Raw genomic sequence first — 22,306 nt, 5'->3', positions numbered from 1 at the left:
CATTATGCGACATAGTCTGGCTGGTGGGAAGACACTGACAGCCAAAACTGCATGCTGACAGTAGGGCCTTTGGAAACTATAATTAAGTTGCACTTCTGTGAACAGTCTTTTAGTGTAGAAATCTGTTTTCTACCATCAGTGAACTTTATGGATTATCTTCTGTAATTCTTTTTACTCCTGGGAAAGGAAGGATGCAAAAAAGGAATGCACATATTTTCAGCAGTGTCCATCTGATATTTTTTAAATCTCTTTTCATGTGCACACGATTTAGACATGTTTTAGACTCAGGGATTCTGAGTACAGGTCCACTCAGCTGAAAAGGAGTTATACAAATGTCTAGGAGCCAGACTGTTTTTATCTCTTGCCAATATTTGAAAACTGGAGGCTGCTTTCAAAAATTTGCAATTAGGTCACCTGTCCCAAGAAGCCCAGAGTAATGCTGTCTCTGTAATTTTGGTCCAGCACTCTCATTTCAGCTCTCCCATCTCCTCCACAGCAGCCTGGCTTTTTCTTTCATTTCTTTTTAAGCTAGAAAGTGCAATAATAAAATGTGGTGGTTGCTATTACTGTTTTATGTATATGCAAGGTTACTACCCTGACCTCTTAGAGGAGAAAACTCCAGAAGTGCTTTATACAGATCCATGCATATTCAACACAGCACACACTCATGAAGGAAATAGATTAAATAATGCTTTAGAAAGCTGAGGCATTATGCATATAAATACATTGTGTTTATGTCTTCCACGCTGACCTCTGGCAAATAAGTATGCAGCATCACCTTTTCTCAGATGTGCACCTGTCATGAGAGAGGGACAAATGCTTTCATGTCTGCCAGTTACAGGGGGTCTTCATGGGGCTTCACTGGTGGCTCTGAACAGAGAGGGCAAGTGCTGGTGCCATGTCTGTCTTCCTCAATCAATAAAGACAGTTAGTGACATGAAGCAGAAATCCAGCCTGCACAAAAAACTACTGGGGACCATGTGAGGTTGCTTGGAACTAATGCTGATCACTGGATAATTCAGAAATGATGATGAAAAGCTTGTGACATGCCTGAAAGACAAATGAATCAAAGATAAGAGCTGGAAGAAACCGACTATGTCACCTTGTCTATAGCCAGCTGTCATGGGAAAACTGTTTCCTGCAGAAACACTGTGAAATCACACTTGAAAACTTCCAGCCTGGATAAAAAGAGGGGGTTTTATTTTGTTTTATGGGGATTTTTGGTTGTCATTAGTTGGTTTTTTGTGGTTTTTTTTTTTTTTTAAGGAAAATGTTGGTTGAAATATGCAGTTTATGAGACATACAGATTTAGCCTTACTCTCATGAATAAAAAAATTGCCACACTCTGAACATTTTAACCATTTTCTAAATCAAGATGATATATCTTTCTTTTTTTTTATGTTCTTCACTTTTTAAGTGTTTATTGTATGGTTTTATGTAAGTATTTTGAAAATGCCAAATATGATATCTAGTTTAACTCAGGAATTTCCATTCAGAATTTAGGGTGTATTGTACTATGTATTGTACAGATAAAGAAACTTTTATGCTTGGTGCAATATAAATAGTGACAGTGATGGACTGATGAAGGGAAAGCTGCAATTTGTACTTGACAGGGAAAAAAATCCTGCTTCAAGGGTTATTGCTGAACAACAATTTCACAAAACTCTTAGTTCTGATCTTTACTCATAAAAATGTTTACCAAGTGATCTTCTGTCTCCATCTTCTTGGTCACATGCATGAAGACCAGCATCCTATTATCTCCCCACTTCTTTCCTCCTACAGTCTTTTCTCTACAGGAAAAGCTCATATAAATTGCTGCAAATTCAGCTGAAGTGCCTTGGCTGTTTTTCCGTAATCTGTGGTTGCATGAATTCACAAATTACCATTTTCTGAGGATTACAGGAGTGTGGTTTTTCCATACAGTGTTAACGTGTTTAGGCTTTTTCATGTAGCTGTTCTGTATTTCTCCTCGCCCAGTTAAGATGGGAAATTAGGAGCTGCCAGTCTAAGAAATTGCCACTTACCACAGGTTGCAAGGCATTTGTTATGGTAGAAAAATTAACAAAGGGCTTTCATGTTGGTAGCTAATAAATGGATCAGGTCTAATGTAAGGTGATTCAGAATCATGGATCCATGACCAGAAGAGTCTTTGCATATATTTAACTCATATTTGAGTGTTTTTTAAACTCTTCGCTAGATAAAGACCAAACTGTATTTTTACTTTAATGTGTTTATTTTACAAGCTTACTGCTCTGGAACAGAAGTAATATGGATTTCCTACTTTTCAATTAGAAATAAAAGCCATGAATCTGAAATTTGTCCATGAAGAGGATTTTCAGAATCTTTTTAGTTTACGGACTAAAAAGATATAGATCATTTCAGAGATATGGTAGATAGCAAGTATACTTTTACCAAAAACTGGGGAAAATTCAATTGCTTCCTCTATGTACAAGCACTAATGTAAAAAGTTCCACTGAAACAAAATGTCCATACATTTTTTTTCAACCAGCTTTATTCTCTGACTAACTTGTTCTTTTCTGCCGCAACTGTCTAGCCAATTGTAATGAGCACTATGTACATCCGTGGGACAGGTGAAACATGAGGTTTTGGTCTTTGCTTCATTCATTTCTAAGCACCAGTGCTTTAAAATAAAGCCTGATAAATTTGAGGCAGTTCAGGGAAGAGCAGCAAAAATGATCGAGGTAGTCAGGAGGGATTGACTTATGAAGAAAGATCTAAGTAACTAAATGAGTTTGTCTTGGTAGAGGAGATAGGATGACACACCACAACAATGAAATGATGCAGGTGAGAGAAATTTTGTAGTGCAGCAGGCAGAGTGGTAACTAGGAGTAATGGGATGGAGTTGTAAGAGTAATTCTTTTCACTGAATCTTTGTGCAAATATCCTGACAGGGAGATGTATTGGACTGTGGAATTGTGTCCCAAGGGGTGCAGTTGAAGCCCTTTCACTTGAGTCATTTGATGCTAGAGATGACAAAATACTCACAAGAAAAGGCACTGACTGGTTTTGCACTCCTCCATCATCAAGGTCTCTATCTCTATAATGCACTGCAGAGGGTTGACCCTGTCTGGGTGCCTGGTGCCCACCAAAGTCATTCTATCATGACCCTCATCAGCTGAACAGAGGAGAAAAAATATCATGAAAGGCTTGTGGTTTAAGGGTGAGATCACTCACCAGTTACTGTCATGGGTGAAACAGACTTGATTCTGTATTAACAATCAAATCAGATTTGGATGAGAAATCTAAACTAAACTTTAAAAACTCTTTTGCCCTACCCCTCCGTTCTTCCTGGGATCAACTTCACTGCCAGTTAGGAGCTAAGTTAGTGGCTCCAGAGGCAGGCTCTGGAGCATTGCCTCTAGAGTGCTAGTGACTGTGGAGCAGGGCATTAGTGCACCAGAGCAAGGCCCATCTGCCCCTTTCCCCACAAACATGTACCCAAAAATGTCTTGAGACATCAATATTTCCAGTCTCTCATGGTCTCTCTTGGTTAGTGCTGGCTCTGTCAAACATGAGAAAAAATTCTAGCAGCTTCTTAGATGAACCAGCCCTGTAGTCCTCCATTACCAAAATCTGTCCACACAAACTCAATGCATTTACAATTATGGATTCACTGCAGGGGAAGCTCTGCTAGCAGAGGTAAGACAAATATTATTGTCAGCAGTGAAGAACACAGGAATATAACAGCTAAATTTGTTTTTTCTTTTTCTTTTGAAAGTGTTTGCCTTTCCAAGTTTGGCTGTGCAAAGCTCTTCTTTACATTCACACATATAAGTGTGATTGAAAGCTGTGACAAAATGCTGATTTCAGACACACAGGGGAGGAAATATAGTAATTTTAAAACACAAACAAGAAGAAAGGTAAAGAGAGAAAGTATGACTCATGGGGGAATATGACAATTTGCAAACTCAACCAGCTCAAATTTTTAAATCTTCTGCCAGTTGCATCAAGATCCAGCTCTTGATGTGGCCCAAGAAAGATCTGTGTAATAATGTTTGCTTTCTCCCACTCTGCTCTGGCTCTGTCAGACATTCCTTGTTTGAGCGCTCTCTCAATTGTTCTCTTTTCTCATTGCAGATTAAGTGTGTTATGTACTGTTGTGATCTGCCTGAACTGCATTTTGTAGGGGTTAAAGGACAGTCAATACCTTTGTGATCAGTTATTTCATCCAATGACTAAGAAATTTACCCCAGATTTGACTGCTTCACTTCACAGAATCACAGGATTACAGAATTAACCAGCTTGGACCTCCAATATCATCAAGCCCAACTCATTGAACACCAGCATGTCAACCACACAATGGTACTGTCACATCCAGTCTTTCCTTAAACACCTCCAAGGACTGTGACTTGACTACATCTATGGACAGCACATTCTAGTACCTAATTACCATTCTGTGAAGAAATTATTCCTAGTGTCCAACCTGACCCTCCAGTGGCACTGCTTCAGAGTATGACCTCTTGTCCTAGTACTGGTTGCCTGGGAGAAGAGACTGACCTTCACCTGGCTGCACTCTCCTTTCAGGCAGTTGTAGGGAGTGATAAAGTCACCCCTGAGCATCCTTTTCTCCAGGTTAAACACCCCCAGCTCCCTCAGCCATTCCTCACAGGACTTGTGCTCCAGATCCTTCATGTTCCCTCGACACGCTCCAGCACCTCAGTATTGCTCCTGAACTGAGAGGCCCAGAACTGGACATGGCACTCAAGGTGTGCCCTCACCAGTGCCAAGTGTAGCAGGGAGAATCACTTTCCTAATCCTTCTGGCCACACAGATACAGGCCAGGATGACAATGGCCTTCTTGGTCATATGGGCACACTGCTGGATCATGTTCAGCTGGCTGTTGACCAGCACCTCCAGGTCCTTTTCCACTGGGACAATTTCCAGCCACTGTTGCCCAGCTGTAGAACTACCTGGGGTTATTGTGGTCAAAACATGGGACCCAGCACTTGGTCTTGTTGAAGGTCACACAGCTGACCTCAGCCCATTGATCCAGCTTGTCCAGGTCCCTCTGGAGAACCTTCCTGATCTCCAGAAGATCAACACTCCAACCCAACTTAGCATCATCTGTAAATTTGCTAATGGTGGACTCAATCCCCTCACCCAGATCAGCAATAAAGACATTAAACAGGTCTAGGCCCAACCCTGAACCCTGGGGTGCACCACTGGTGACTGGCTGCCAACCAGATGCAGCACCATTCACCACCACCCTTTGGGCTGAACCACTTCTTAACCCAGCAAAGAGTGCACCTGTCCAAGGTATGGGCTGCCAGCTTTTCCAGAAGGATACTGTGACATTCGGTGTCAAAGGCTTTGCTGAAGTCCAGATAAACTATCTCCAAAGCCTTTCCATCTTCCATTGAGTAGGTCACCTGCACGAGAAAGATCAGGCTGGTTAGGCAAGACCTGCTGTTCCTAAAACCATGTTGGCTGGGTTGGATCCCTTGATTGTCCTATATATGTCATGTGGTTGGACTCAAGATGATCTGCTCCGTAATGCTGAGCACTGAGATCAGGCTGACAGACCTGTAGGCCCCTCAATCCCTCTTGCAGCCCTTTTTGTGGATGGGTTTCACATGGGCCAACCTCCAGTCATCTGGGACCTCCTCCCTGGTTAGCCATGAATGATGATAAATGATCATCATTAATTTCATGACAGAGACAGAGAGCAGTTTTAATGAGCTCTTCCACCAGCTCCCTCAGTACGCTTGGATGAATCCCCTCCAGCCCCATAGACTTGTTAACTTCTAAATGTCTCAGCAGGTCACTAATGATTCCTCCTGGATTACAGGGGTTGGTTTATTCAGCTCCCTGTCCCTGTCTACCAGGTCAGGAGGCCAGTTGTCCTGAGGATAACTGGTCTTATTCTTGAAGACTGAGGCAATTCTGCCCCGTTATCTATTTTGCATAAGATTTTGCTTTTCACTCACCCCTAGTTATATTGCACGTGTAAAAGCAGGTATCAAAGCTTAAAGGATCCCATAGCAGTGGCAGGCATCTCAGCAGCCTCCCTGAATCAGGTTTTTGTTCAGGTGTGTAACCACAAATCCCATAAATGTATTTGGAGCCTTGCATTCTGCTGAATTGTGTGGACTTGAGTTCCCACTGCATCTTTGGGGCCCTGAGCCCAGGGCTGCATACAGATTTCCTGCATTAGGTGCTTAGGTCTGTGAACAGTACCACTCAAGAGAAAATAATTCAAATCAAGAACTTGGTTTTCAATGGCTGATAGACACTGGCTTGTTTTCCAGCTATTGAGTTAATTGGCTGTGAAACTTGGGTTAATAATCTGTAGAAGGCAGTCACAGTATTATCTCTCTCATGATTGGAGGTTGGCTAGCAATCCCTGATGACAGGTCATTTTTTCATTACTATGTTAATCATAATTGGGATAATGTTGAAGTTGGCATCTGAATAAAAGAAAGAGAAACTTATTTTGGCCATCTCTTCCATCAAAACTGTAATGGGTGAATGCTACTCAAAAAAATTTTTGAGATAGAAAACCAGTCTTAAAATACTATGACAAATCAGTGTTTTTGGTGTTTGCTTCTTGCTTCTGCACTGTTCAAGACTGCTTTACATCCAGAAAACTGAAATAGTGTCATTTTTGGTATGATTAATTAAACACATGATGTGTGAGAAGTGTAATTTTATTTTGAATAACAAGTTAGGTGAGCAATTTAGTACTAAAGGGCACCTTTCATATAAAATCTTGAATCTCTTGCTCATATCTAGACAAAAGAAGCAAAATCAGAGAAGATAAAGGCTAATGAAGACTACAACCAATGGGTTTTGAAATATACAATAAAGTAGAAAAATAATTTGAGCAAAAGTCACTAAGAGACACAGGGGAGGGGTAAAGGAGGGAAATTGTAGTGCATTCAGTGCTGAAATGATCTGGTCATGAAAAGCTTTAAGAGAAAAATGAAAGAATTTTGTGGAAACCAATTTAAGATGCTATTGTTTACAAAGGCCTCAAATTATTCTTAACTCCAAATTACCTTCAAGTAGGTACATATTTCTTCCTCTCCTTTACGAGGCTGCCAAAATTCAGTATTCTAGCCTGCTTCTAACCTTCCCCACGAGACTCATTCCAATCCTCCTTGGAAGTCTTAAGAGCGGCTGGACGGCTGAAATGCTTGGCACTTTCATGAAGATGATTGAATAAGAAACCTCTACAATAAGAAAGAAATAAGTGGGGGAGGACAGCTGTGATTTTTTTTTTCATTCTTTTCTAGAAAATGTGGTGAGCCCGAGGTATGGCGTTCAAGTAGAGCTAGTTTATCTTTAAAAGAACAGGTCTGTGCTACACAGAGCAACACACCTCTGAAGATGCGCACTTCTTTAGCCACTTTAAGGCGGAGATTAAACATTGTTGTTGGCAAATTAACACAAACACATTAGAAATTTGAGTAGTGGAACGTCTTTTTTGTTGGCACAAATTGGAAGGAAATATGTTTAAGGAAAACCCATGAATAGTCTTGAATAAAAGTTTTTGGAAATTAAGCCTCACTGCACCCCTACATTCTCATGCAACAACAAGTAAAAGGTCATGCAGGTTTGGGTTAAAAATTATGTAAAATCATCTTAACACAGGTGGAAGATGGAATTTTCATGGTTTGATCTCCAGCTTGAAAATCAGTCACAAAGAGATGCCCAATAGAGTCATTAAAGGATATATTGCTTTCTCCAGTGCTTCTGTCTTTGATCATGGTATCTCAGAGCTATCCTGGCTGCCAGGACCATCAGCCAAGTTCTAAAGTGGGAATATGGCAGTGAATTACTTTGGAAGCAAGATTCTTTGGTTTAGGTTCTGACCCAGAGAATGTTGGATTGTTTATATAAAAAATAAAAGCATCAAGAGAACAGCGGGTAATTAGTTCCCTACCCTCTTGTCCCCCTGCAGTTCAGTCAATTGATTCCCTCTCAGAGAAAGGAATGAGCCCTGAACATGTAACTTTACTGCCCTTGTTACTAGTATTTACTAGGATTTATTGCCTCTTTGTGCTGATTTTGGCTAGTACAGAGTTAAATTTCTTCATAGTAGCTGTCATGAAGCTGTGTTTTGGATTTGTGTTCAGTGTTGGAGAGGGTCAACAGCTTTGATAGTTTGTGTGGTCAACAGCTAGGACAGTTGACCACAAGGAATTAACCAAAGGAATTTGCAAGACAAGGTGGTGGCATGCTCAGCATCCAAACCTGGAGGAAGGAGGAAATTGGACACAACTGTTGTTGTGTCCCAACATTTGGGACACATTTGTCTTTCCAAGCCAGACGTCTGATGGAGCCCTGCTGCCCTGGGAATGGCCTGCCCACGGGAAGGGGTGAATGTATTAATTTTGCTTTGCTTGTGAGAGTGTATTTTCTTTGCCAATTCAACTGTTTTTATCACAGCCCATGAAATTTCTCCCTCTTACTCTTCTGGTTTTCTCTCATCCTACTGGAGGAAAGTGAGACAGTGGCTGCATAGGGCTGAGCTGCCAGCTGGGGGCTAAACCACAACAGTCTTCAAGTTTAGTAATTTCTTCACCATGCTTCTTAGGGTAGACAAAGTGTTATTTATCTTCCTCACGTTCCAAAATATTTACAATCAGCTCAATAATTCTTGCTCTCTTTTATTTAACTGTGGGGAGATCTGGAGATCAGTCCCTTGCTGATTAGAATGACTGAATACACTCTTCAGCTTAAAGCAGGTGATCAATTCATATGGCATATTTCCTCTAGGAATTTCTATATGGGCCATGTCCTCAGGAGGCAAAGTTGAAGGACATACACCATCTCATGACACATGAAGATATTAATCTACCTGGAAGCAGTTCCTAATTCATGAGCCTCTGAGAAGTGCTCTGAAATGAGCAGGATAATTCTGGTATAAGAAAAATTACTTTATGGCAACTTTTCTAGGCTTGATATTGTGTAACATGCACAAGTAATGCTATTCTATTACTTTCCAGAAGTTTTCTTCTACTAATTTCTTTGAAAATTAACCAAGAATCATTTAAAATGAAAGTTTTTCTCCCTTCAAGCTGCTAAAAAGTGATATGGGAATTTAACAATGCTAGAATTTTCACACTGCTATGGACACTTTAAATTTTCATTAAAAAGTTGATGTTCCCACTGCCTCCAGCCAAAATTCTTAACAAAATTAAAGCAGCACAATTCATACTGCTATAGGAAAGGCTGCTTTTGTATCAGTTTCTTACCTGTTGCTGCAAATATTTATTTTGAGTTATAACTTGGTACAAAGTGCATCCTGTTGCCCTTAGAATGATTATTTTTTGTATTTCTGTCTGACAGCAGGTTTCTTTCGGAAGCAAATGGTATGCCAATACACAACATGGGCTGTAAAAGCATTGCCTGCTTCTGCACCCATTGTTTCCAAAAGCATAACATCTACTTATTTATTCTACAAAAATGGAGGGAAACTCTCCTATATTAACTTACCAGGGAGACATATTTGAAGTAGAATTTGTCTCATGCAACTGCAGCTCTGTAAAAATTAATGTCTCTGACATTCTATGAGCAGGCTTCCTCTTGGAATCAATGTCACTCTCTTCAGCCACCTTGTAATTCATAGACTTTGTCTTCTTTTTAGACTTTTCTTCTCTCACTCTACAAATTGCACTGCTTTTGTTCCAGGACTGGTCATTAATTTGCTACCTGGCAGCAATATTTTCTGCTTCAGTGCTTGCCTCACCATGTGTCATCCAACCAGAACTGAAGGCTGGATTTTTACACAGGTTTGTTACAGAGAACATGCAAGTCACAAGTGTACACATCGTGGTGTTGGCACCAGTGAGCAACCAGAAGATACCAGCCCATGTGCAAAGAATCTGAGCCAAAACTCCCCTTTTGTGTACATGGTAATGGTTTTATTTTACCTTTTACACAATTATCATTTGGTTCTTATTGCATTTCATTCATGCTATATATGTGCTCTGAGTGGTTTTGATAAGTTGCACAACTGATAATATTCTCTTCGAAGACCTTTTTATTTGATGGATTACAGCTTTGCTCATTTATTTTCTAATTTTTCAACACTGTCAAGCTCCCCTCTGTTTCACTTGTATAGCCATGATTAGATCTCTTTTTTTCCTGGGCCTAGAAAACCCTGGTTTGGCCTCAAACCATGAAATATACAGGGATACCAGAAGATTAATTGAAACTAGATGCTCGGTTTTAGATCTCAACAGTTATACAAATTTCATTCAAACAGCATCTCATTCTGCTTACCTTTCCACTGAAAACAGGAGGTAAAAGTAAGTCTATCTCACACAGATGGGAAGTTTTACTCAGATGTTTTTCTTATTCAGCAGTCTTGGGGAATGGCTGGATGAAAGTCTGTCCGGGAGCTTCATCTTTTCTGGAAAGGAGTGAATAGGTACAGTATTTACTAACTTAAGATAAGGATTAAGTCCTGTTCCACATAGTCTCCCTTCAATGTGCACAGGTTTATTTATGAAATATCTGAAAATAGCATCTAGTTTGTCTTTAAAATGTGATATTGTTAGTAATAAGTGCTATTAGAAATAAATATTTTTCTAAGAATCTACAGTGCAAATAAGCACAATGTTGGGCCAGTTTACTTTTCAATTGTCTTTCAGAAAGTGCAAGATCTTTTTTTTTCCAAAATGCTGACAAACTCAGAGCTAAATTAGAATGGCTTTATGAAGTAGTCTTGAAATATGCTAGAGCCTATCTAATCCTTTTTTGTGGAAACAATTAGGAACAAAAGAGGCAGGGGTTTGAAATGTGTAAAAGAAACATGTTCTTTTTTTCTATAAATAATGGATTTTTTTCTTTTCTTTGATGATGAGAACATTCTGGTAATGTTTTTTTGTCTTGCAGTTAAAAACAATCTTGAAATTACAGGGAAAAAAACAGCAACAAAATTATTAGTTCCTTTTGTGACTGGTTGAATAAAGAAGGTAAGAAAAGAGTTTCTTATTTCCCTCTATCTTATTAATGAAACACTAATGAAATTAATTCATGCTCTTCTAAAAAGAAAGTGTTTTGTGTATACCTGAATTTATTAATTTTTCAGAAATATATGAATTTATTAATTTGATTTCATATTTGGTGTGAGTGTGTGGGTGTATATCTTTTATTAAGTAAGTTCCATCACAAAAGTTTTTAATTTTAAAAAGAAGATGATGGTTTAAGAAATAGTGCATGATTCCGAATGATCTGGATGTATCATAGTAGAGCTAAAATCCATCTTGCAACTTCCTTGAACAGATTTTCTCATAACTTGAGGCAAATTAATTGTGAGACTCATTTAATGGTGGTTTCATTTAATCTCACTTTCTCGTCTGAAAATTAGCATTCAATCTAATCTGTTAGTCCATCCTATCTCACTCACTGATGGAGACAGGTTAGTTCTACAAACTGAAGTTTGGGGTATCTGAAGTGGTTAAAAAAACTCATGCTGAATGGCAACTCCTATGCCTCTGCTGTGTCGGCACTTCATCATTCACAATGTTTAAGATCTGAGAGCCCTTTTGGGTGTTCATAAAGTAGAGTCAGTATAACAAAGTCCTATTTTGTGCCTGAATATCCTGCAAACATGCTGGGACAGGGAAGCCTAGACACAGACTGTCTGGAGAAAGTTTTGTTTGCAGGTCATCACAGTTTTCTTCAGGGTTAGCCTTGGTTCCCAGTCGCTGACATATGATTTTCAGTGTTCAAGACCTTGCTCTCTTTTCTCTTCTTTAGCAAGCAGACAAACACTTTGTTGTTTCTACTGAATTGCTATGCAAAAACATATCTCTAATGGACACAGTGGTCTGACTTTCTGAATTCAGTCAGCAGATTGTGAATCCAAGGCAGCAGTGAGTATGGAGAGCAAAAGTGGTGTTTTTCAGTTGAACAAAAGTAGGTATCTCCAGTCCATCTGAGCTAATTACCCCAGGCTCTCTTTGTAGGCAGTGAAGACAGATTGTCCATTTTACTGTTCAATTCATCTAGTCCTGAAGGAGCCATAAAAAGTCATATGAATCTCATTTTGAATGTAACAGAGAGCATGGGCCAAAGAGCTCAGATGTGAATCTCTATATTGAATTAGTCCAGTTTGGGTCAGATGTATACACTTCCAAAAGCACCTGTGTAGGCAATTTTTACAAGTCAGAGTGCAGGTCACGTACCTAAAAGGGCTCGATAGGGACCCTGGATGATTACCTTTAGGTTATGATGATGTGCTGTTGTTCTGGTTTAACACCAGCCAGCAGCCCAGCCCCACACAGCTGCTCACTCCCCCACCGACAGCATCAGAGAGAGAATTGGAAGGGTAGAAGTGAGAGAGCTCATGTGTTGACATAAAGACAGTTCAAAAGAGGAAGAAAAACCCACACACAAACAGGCAAATAATTCAGTGCTTCCCAAGGGCAGGCAGGTATTCAGCCATCTCCAGGACAGCAGGGCTCCATCACACATAGTGGCTACTTTGGTAGAAAAATATCATCACTTCAAAATTCCTCCTCCTTCTCCTTCTTACCTCCAGCTCTATATACTGAGCATGATCCCATATGGTCTGGAATAACTTTCTGGGCACTTGGTCATCTGTTCTGGCTGTGTCTCCTCTCAACCTCCAATGCACTCCCAAATTTCTCACCAGCTTGGCAGTATGGAAATCAGAAACAGCTTTGGCTGTATAAGCCTGCTCAGCAATAGCAAAAACACCTCTGTAATATCAGCCCTGTGCTCATGAAAAATCCAAAACACTGAAGAAAATTAACTCTACTCTAGCCCAAACCAGCACAACTTTCTTGCTCAAGTGATAGTGCAGCAAACTTTTTGGGTTAAATAAGCAACAACGTTGTTTTTCTAGCTATAGCAATTTGACCACACAATGCCATGAATGGCTGCTATAGGACAGCCAAAAGAGAGAGTCGTGTGGTAGGAAGACATAAGGGAGGGGTACAACAGTTAAACTGTGATTTCCACCAAAGGTTTGTAGGGTTGAAGCTGAAGTTCAGAGTCTTAACCCCTAGAGAGCTTTTCAAGTGTAAAGCTCTCTTTCCTTAGCTGCTTAGCTATGCATTTCACCTTAGCGCTGCATGTAATCAGATACCTTTAAAGTTACATCTGTAACAGTCTGCTTTTTTTTCAAAACAGTTTATTTTAAAATCATGTGTCAAAATAGCTCTCTTTTTAAGCAGTAAATGTGCATTGTAGGTTGATACCTACTTGACCAGAGAGGTAAACTTCATTACCTTGATAAATAGTTAATATCTTAGCTGCTTATAAGAAGGGTGTTGGAGTTCCCTTAAGCTACTAACCTGTGGACTGAGTGTCTTTGAAAACTATCATTTGTCTTTTCATTTTAATTTCTACATAAAATTATCTATCATCTATTCCAGGAAATATAAGCATGGGAGAAAAGGAATATTTCAAGGAAAAGTAAGCTGTCTAGTTAATTGTACCTACCCTTTGAGTCAAAGGTGGATTAACTTTGTAGTCCTATGGTAAAGATTGAGTTGCGCTGTGTTGCTTTGGTTCTGATATGTTTTATAAGCACCAGCTTGTGTCATTCAGGAAAAACATGTCAACATAGAGCATGCACTCTGACAGAACAAATCTCAACAAGTAGACTCCTTTTCCTTTGAATAGGATTTACATAATTCTGATTGATGACTTTTTTTTTTTAAACCAGATGCAAATAAGAAATAATGTAGTGCTTCTCTATCTCCAATTTATCTAGCAGAAAGGATTGCCATAGAATATATGGGCGGGACACCACAATATAGTAGGGTTTGCTTGTTCAAACTTTCATTGTGCCTTTTAATAACAATGCTACATCATAAAGAAAGATATATAACGTATAAGCAAACTGTGGGTAAAGACATATATCTTGTGCCTGGTAAGTACTTTATAGCCTGGGGGGCAAATTCTCACCAGGAGTAAACTGAAGTAGCTCTCTGAAGTACATACACTTGCACAGTGCACACTGACAGTCAGGCTCTGGGGCAGGCAGGCAAACACAACACACCATGGCAGGTTGATTTTGTGCCAAGAATATTCTTCATTTCACTTCGGCACAGAGCCTTTCTCCATTTCTGCAGGCTGTAAACAATCTTCTGCTCCCTTTGCCCAGCTATTCAGAAATGCAATCTAAATCCTGGACAAAAATCCATATTACAGAGAAAGAATTTAAAGAAGACAGCAGATGTGTGTAACAAACATGAATGAATGGCAACAGCTGTCAGCAAGTGCAGCTCTGGTTGACACTGCCCTAGGAAGGAATTGAAATATACAGGGTAAAGAAAAGCTTTGGGATGGTTTCTTTCTACCCGTTGTGTCTTCTGCTGTTAGGAAATAGACAAAAATTGTGTTTGATACCAAACCACTTTTTCATGCACTGTGGTTCCTGTGCCAGTCATCAAATGCCAGTGGCCTCGAGATTTTCTTTGAAAGGTTTGAGTCCTGAATACCCATGCCATTGTCAAGTGAAGTACTCTCAAGGAAAGTCTATTTTCTTCCACTAGTCATACCAGGATCTCAGAATGAATATTTGGGACAAAGGCCATGTGGCTATCTAAAAGAGATAGAACGAGTTCTGTCCCTGGTCTCTGCTTTTTTGGTTGCATACCTGCACAAATTATCAGTGAGCACCTTCACAAAATGTTTATGAGATAAACATATCAAAGACAGGTCTGCACCCCTTCTCTCCTTTTCTCTGTGAGCAGTAATTTGCTGAGAAAACAGTTCAAGCTCCAAAGCTGCTTCTGCCTCTGGCTGCCTACCTACTTCCCAGTCACCACCTTCACATAAAAATCTCCTCTGTTTTGAGTTATCAGTGCATAAGTAAATGGTATCTTAAAATCCCATGTAGGTTCAATCAGAAACTATGGGTAGATATTCAAGAGTTCAGCTACTGAGGATTAATGTCATATTTGCTGCCAATTCCCCTATGATTGTCTGTTTCTGTGTGACAGAATGCATGAAGAACAGTTAGCAGGAGCAGCACTCAGACATTGATCTTGGGTTGGTGGCACACATCAGCAGAGGATGTCTGGCCCAGCAAGTTGATCTGGCATGTTTTCTGGGTCCCAGTCTCTCTTACAGGAATGGGAAGAAATAGGTGCTCTCAAATCACAGAAACACAGGATGGTTTGGGTTGAAAGGGACCTTAGAGATCATCTAGCTCCAACACCTTCACCACAGTCAGGGAATAAAGCATATTGGATTATCTTTCTGGCAGCTGTATCCTTCAATGTATTTAGTAAAACTAAGATATATTTCACTCTATTTAGTGACTTAAAAAATGTTAGATTGATCTCTGAGATTCAGTAGGTGCATGGCAAGGTTTTCTAACCTGTTAACCTCCAAATTTCCTTAGATTTCCTGTCAATCTTGTTTAGCATTTTATCAGCAGACTGTGATGTGACAGGCCTCATTACTATTGAACAGAAATTAGTGGCATGTGACTGACTGAGGATCTGTCATTCAAATGCAAGCACCCTTTGGGACCATAAAGAAATAATTTGGTGGAAGGGGGGAGGAGCAGAGAAAGGATGTTTAATATTTTGGTGCGTGATTTAAAAAAACCACCCTGCTCCTATTTTTAATGGTCTTTGTTGACAAATAGGGCAGCAGTGGTTAAAATGTCATCAGGTCTGTTTTGCAATCTGCTGCTGCAGGCTTTGCTAATTTTCATGTATAAAAGGCAACAATTGATCACATTTACTCAAAAATAGTAAAAGAGGCATCTATGTTGCGTCTGTCTGTAAAAGGGAGGCTTGTCTCATAAGAAGTTTGTTACATTCTGTGATCTGGAATCTGTCTGATCAAAGCACATTCTGCAAAGAATACAGAGAATGATTTTACTTAAAAATCCGCTGCTGAAACAAACATCTAAGCATTCACTTATTTCTCATATGGCAGCATTAAAATAATTGGCAGCACTGCAGCAACTGTAACAGTAAAATGTATTTGTGCTTCACGTCACAACAGAATGATTTTAGTGAGGGCTAGCACAACTTGAATGCCAATAAGGTACTGAGAGCTGTGAAACATAACCACCATACTGTATTTGAGACTTAGAATTTACTCAACTTACTACAAAATCAATAATTGGATCATTTGTAACAAAATCTATTTGCTAAGAAGGAATGTCAGTGCAGGTGTTCATCACAGGAATGGGATGCAGACAGGGTACAGTGCCAAAGCCAAGGATACAAATGAAGGTCTTTTACAGCACACTGGCTTATAGCTGACACTTTCAGAAATCTTGGAGACTAGAAGGATATTATTGGGACTAAGTAGATGGGAAGACATTATAGGATATAAAAATTCAAAAAACACCTTTGAATTATTTTTGATTTCACATTTACAATGACTAGCCAAAATGGTCATCCCCTGTCATCTCAATGTTTGTTGGCTTTTCTCATGATTACTGTTTTCAAAATAACTGAAGCTGTTGTAAGTAAAACCCTTCAGTTTTCCTTCTGAAATCTGTTCTGACCCATGACAGAAATGGAGTTTTATATCTTTTTATAGGTCATTAAAATTTTCACTTGTATTTGTCCTTCTTTGCCCTAACTGTGCCTTGGCTCATAGTCACCACACATTAAAATGTAAAGCTGAAAATATTAGTGTTTAAAACACAACTGTGCTTTCCGAAGGAAGGGTGATATGGTTATGTTATGCAAATCACTTGTTTTAGTAGAACTAGCAATGTTTTTGAAGTTATCAGATGTACTAGCTTTCCAAGATGGGTATCCCAAAATTCTCAAATGGAAGTACCTCCATTTGGCAGATGTTCTCAAGCCTTGGTCTTCAATCATCTTCTGTAAGGGATGGATCTTTGAAACACAGGTCTTTGCCTTCTATGAGAACTTACCTAAAACAGGGGCTTCTTTTGAGTTAGAATTATTTTCCTTTTTCTTTGAATGCCCATTGTTTTTTAGGCATATTCAGTGAAATCTTATATCTAGAAATGTCTAGGTAAAACGGCTGTTAAGCATTCCTCATCTTACCTGAAATCACTATTCTTATAGGAAATAGTCACCGCTGACTCTTCTGGCTTACATTTTGTATGCATAAACAATTCCAATGATAGAGATCAAACAATGTCTTCAAATGATTGGGTTGCCTTCTTCTAGCTTCTAGTGTGTGATCCTGCATGTGTGAAATGGGGAAGAAGAGGGCATCCTTTGCTATGGCTTACTATTTAAGTGTGTAATGTGTTATAGATTCTGTCATCTCCATCAGACCAAATGACACAATTTTCCATGTTCTGAGCAGCTCTAGATCTGTCTTTGGACTAGATGTCTCCTAAGCTGTATGTATAAGACCTACATGTGATCCAGGACACCTGTTAATCTGCACTTTGACGCTGCTTGACTGTATTCAGTGCATAACTACAGAAAAGTAGCTTTTAGTAGGAGGTTTAGATACGAAATGTACCTTTTGACTGTTTTATTTCTGTGTGAAGACAGAATCTGGTGATTCTGAAGAGAAGGGACTGAACTACTCTTAGCAATCTTGATTTTAGAGATCTTTGTAGGCGCTCTAAATATTACTCAGCATGATATAAGCAGAACCTAAAAAAAAGACAGAAGATGAAGTTCACTGCAGTTGAAAAGTTAAAAATCTTTAAAAATCTGAAACTGTTGATCTTGGCTCAGTATCAACATTAACATTCAGAATTGACACATAATATTGAAATTACACAGAAGATAACAATTCAGTGCATTAGCAGAAAGTGCTGCATATTCAGAGTCTTCTGGAAAGACAGCAGGAGGATAAGAGATTGGTGCTTATTTGCCCTGCTTTCTTAGGGAGAATTGAAATGGATAGTTGGATTTCTGCAGTTGACAAAATTGTTTTGGAGGGTGCCGCTGGAGGGACAATAGCAGAGCAGTGAAAGAGTAGGACACCAGCGGATAAAGTACCCAGTTAAACTGAATCACACATCTCAAAACTACCACTACAACTCCGGCACCTGCTATCTGCCATTATCACTGCAAGTTGGTTGGCACCAAAGGACAAAAAATTTTTGCAATAAATGTCTGCTACTATGAATCATCATGATGTTTCAAAGTGTTTTTCAGCAATGAAAAATCAACAGTGTGTTCACATCAAAAATGAGGACAAAGTCTCTAACATCTCTTTTATGTAGCACTATGTGTCTGACAACAGTGACTCAAACTAGAAAAAAAGTGACTAAGAAGTTCTTAAATGTTTAAGGTGCAAATGGAAACAGTCAATTAAAAAAATAATGGGTGAAACAAATAATTCTAAATTACTATCTGTATAATGACAATTCCATTGGCACAAATGAAAGAAAATGTTTAAACTTTGCTGTTATAAGAATGGATTAAAGGTTTTTATAACATGGAGTTTTTTTCTGTTCCTTTGCAGTATATGATACCAAATAAATGAAACTGTGTAATGAACCAAATCTTCCACAGATTCTAGTGAGTCTAATATGGTGGCAGATGGTGTAAATCAGTGCAAAATTTGGCAGTAGGTATTAACTGGAATCTATGATATTTCCAGGGACTTATATGCAAGCAACCCATGAGTTTCATCTGAAATCACAAAATTTTTCTTGCGTTTGGATGAAAGCAGGAACTTAATTTAGCCTCTCAGACTGTTCCTGGCATTTAAGTTGTCATTAGTCTTCATTCCGATTTAGAAGAAAGTGTGTGCTAACAAGTGAGTTAGAAGAACAAAATAATGAATTTCAGCCACTGAAATGATTGTTAATTTAGAGAAAAATCTCCTAGGACAAAAAGCTGACTGCTGCTGCATAATAAGACATTTTTCCATATCTTCACTTTTAGATTAACTTGAGAGAAGAGTGTGTCAGAAGGGATTCAGTCAGTGCACAGAAGCTGCCTCTGATTGTTTAGTACATGAAGGAGTGAAGTCCAGGAAAGAGAATTCTGACTAAGTACAGCTAAATACTGCTTAGAACTGCGGATAGAAAGGCTGAGGACAACATATGATATAGTTTTTATTTTTTCTTTCCTCATTCTGTTAATCTGTCCTTAGGAACAATTTATCACTTTTTCAAATCATCTTATGATTTTATGTACTGGTTATGACTTACCAAAGAAATATTTTCAGTAAATATTGCACTCTTTTTCCTTGATCCTTCACCATAATTTTGTATTGAAATTTAGTACTATCACAGACAGTGCAGAACTGTTTATTCCTGGGAGAGTTCAAGTCCCTTGCAGGTTTGCTTAGACATTCTCTTTCTCAGATGTAATGTGATCCTTCCTCTTCCTGGTATGGATTGTAACCATTATCCCACGTCTTCTGTATTTCTGGTGTTTTGTCTGGGGCACTTGGTAGACATCAGATACCAAGATAAGTCCTATGTTTCAAGTGCAGATTCTGAAATTAATTTAGCTCAAGAAAGAATAGTAACACTACTGAAATATTTCTCCTATCTTCTGTTCTATACTCTGCATTAAGGTAAAAAATTATATGCCCTTGAATCTCTGGTGTACTAAACTGAGGATCTTCTGCTTTTAATATAAGTCATCAGGCATGTGATGAGAAGTGTTTCTTGAGAGAGAGTGAATACACAGTGAATTATCTCTTATTTCTCTCTTTATATTATGTACCTAAAGTGCTGACGTTAGGATATTAATATTACATAGATGTCGTTTTTAGCCATTAAATAGAGATAGGCTCCTCCACACTACTGTGCATAGAGAAAATGAAAAGATGATAATGTGTCATCTAATGTATCTTCTTTATCATCTCACAATCTTTTTTACTAAGTCTAATTGATGATTTCTAGCTACTTGAAACATTTTGTGTTTGACTGTGTTGTTTTTTTCTTTTTTTCATATTTTTCTAATTCATATTTTTAAATTATCAAGGTGTCCTTCAAGCCCCGATACTCAAAAGTCATAATCCTCTGTGCATTTAATAAACTCTGTGCATTTAATAAACTCTGTGCTCCACTATTGTGGTCATAGATGAATCGATGGACAAGTAGAACCACACCCAGAACACACACTTGTAGGACCTGAGGTTCTTCTTATTCTTTCCATGATAATACAGAATGACTGATAATCTCTCTGTGTGCAGGGTCTTCTGGATAGTTTTCTGTCCAAGCTACAGCATTTTGTCCACTTCTTGAAGGGTTGTAGTGTAATCCTGTAAACCTGTTTTTCCTTTGCTGTTGACAGTAGAGAAAGACAGGAAGATTCCTAAGACCCCAGTAAACACTTTAAAATTTAGTAGGGAAAATGCTATCCTTTGTAGCCACAGTATAATCATGGTGCTCCTGAGTGTTTAAAAATAATTAGTGACAACAGAGATGAAGGAAGTTTGAGGGAAAAAACAATGAGGATGTTTGACAGCAAACATTGCTTTCTGTATCTGGACCATGCTTCAGCTAGGGTAATACACTACAAACAACTGATTTAGTTATAGGATGAATAGGTCTGGCCACATACTCCTGAGTAAGAGAAGCAAGAAATATTTCTGGTGTGTATTATTGTTGATAAGATATCTTTTACTCAGTGTGTAAAAAAAAGAGAAAAAGCTGCTGTCCTGAAAATGAAATGTGATGAAGGATTACCAGTGATAAATTCTGGACAAATTTAATGCCTACAATTTAAGTGTTTGGTCTGAAAAGTAGGAAATGGAGATGATCTAATGGCTTTCTGAAGAATCTGGATATCTTAAGTTTTCATGCATAAAGGCCTTGACTTTATACTGCCTCTTTTGATGGAATCAACTGGGTTTGGCTGCATGTTAATAGCACCAAGTGATTCCCCTCTATTCTGGTGTTAGTTGTATATAAGCTGTGCCTCAACTACATCTTGTCCTGCTCTTCTTACTCTTGTATTCTCTAAATGGAGATCTGACGATTTCCATTTTTCCATGAAGACTAAGGTCCTCACTAAGGTGAGGAGCTAAGGTGACTGATCCCTCCTAGATACCCCAGGGGAGGAGATGTGCTGGAAGCACACTACAGACATAAGTATCACAGAATGTCAGTGGTCTTGCTGGTGGGGCTGTGATTTTTACTCGATGTTAGAGAACTTTAAAAGTTTCAGAAGCTGCTCTAAATTATGCTGAGAGTTGAAGGGTTTTTAACTCTAAGGACTGGAAGGATGGAATACAGACCCAAGTTGTTTTTACAGTATTAGTTTTTTCTGTCATATTACACCATTGCTTTCAGAGAGGATTGATTGCCTTTAGTGTACTGATCTAGTTTTTTCAGACCTTTTTCAGTTGCTTTATCTTATATCTGGTTTATATAAGGGACTGAGAAACAGGAAAAAAAAGGGTTTAATTTAAACTTTTTGGTGCTCCTAATGCAAATTCAGAATCAACAAAAATGGTTGAGGTTTCAAAGTCACCACCACAATGAGTAGAAGGATCTTCTCATTCTTCTTCTATTCTCTTTTAAAAGGTAGAAAGAGACAGACAAAGCTATAATATATGTATACATTGCACCTGCTGTGGGTTTGACTACCTTTATTTATGAAGGTCATCCCTTATGTCCAGTTCTCTTGGAAATATCATCAGAGATATTTCTTCTTGATAAATATGCTTTAGGGGATGAATCAAATATTATTGAGCTGTCACTGCCTACAGGTAGTTTGGAAGACCTCTTCTCCCAGAGTAGTTATTTTGCCTTTGGGTATTTTAATAGGTTCTTGTACTAGAATCCAACTCAGGTCTGTAGTTACAAAACCTACAAATTGAAACTGCAGTCCTCTTAGCAAATTAGACAATTTTTCCAGCTTCCTTCTGTTAGGAAGTTTACAGTAACTATTTAATTATTAGGCTGTCAAAACAAAACTAGCTTCCCTGAGAGTGTCAGAAGCATTCTCATGTAGGAAAAATGGAGATTGTGAAGGCCGAGAGAGCAAGATGGAAGCTTTTCACAATACTTTTGTATCAGACATTTAGTACGAAAGCTATGTGTAGAACACCTGGGCATTGACCCTTGCCAGATTTGGCGGTTTGGCCCTGGCCTGGAGGGGGAGTCTTCTGGACAGAACCTTGATGAAAGGCATGAAATGGGTCACTCATTGCAGTTTTGCTGTAGGTTCTTATCATTGTCTTTTCCTTTGTTCAGCTCTGGGCACCTGCGTTCCCCTGTGACAGCTGAATTGTGCATGTTTGACAGACATAAGGGGGCTGAAGATTTTTAACTTGGTAGGTCCTTTGAAGTGCTGAATGTCTGCAAAACTGCTGTCAGAGAGTGCCAGATCTCCTTATTAATAAGCAGATAGTCAGTCGCTATGTTTTCTGTCCCAGATTGCCTCTTTTGACTCTCTGGCTTCAAGTATCCTATGAACAAGCT

This window comes from Passer domesticus, chromosome 2 (genome assembly GCF_036417665.1).
Source record: "Passer domesticus isolate bPasDom1 chromosome 2, bPasDom1.hap1, whole genome shotgun sequence".
Classification (NCBI taxonomy): Eukaryota; Metazoa; Chordata; class Aves; order Passeriformes; family Passeridae; genus Passer; species Passer domesticus.
This window is presented reverse-complemented; position numbering follows the sequence as displayed.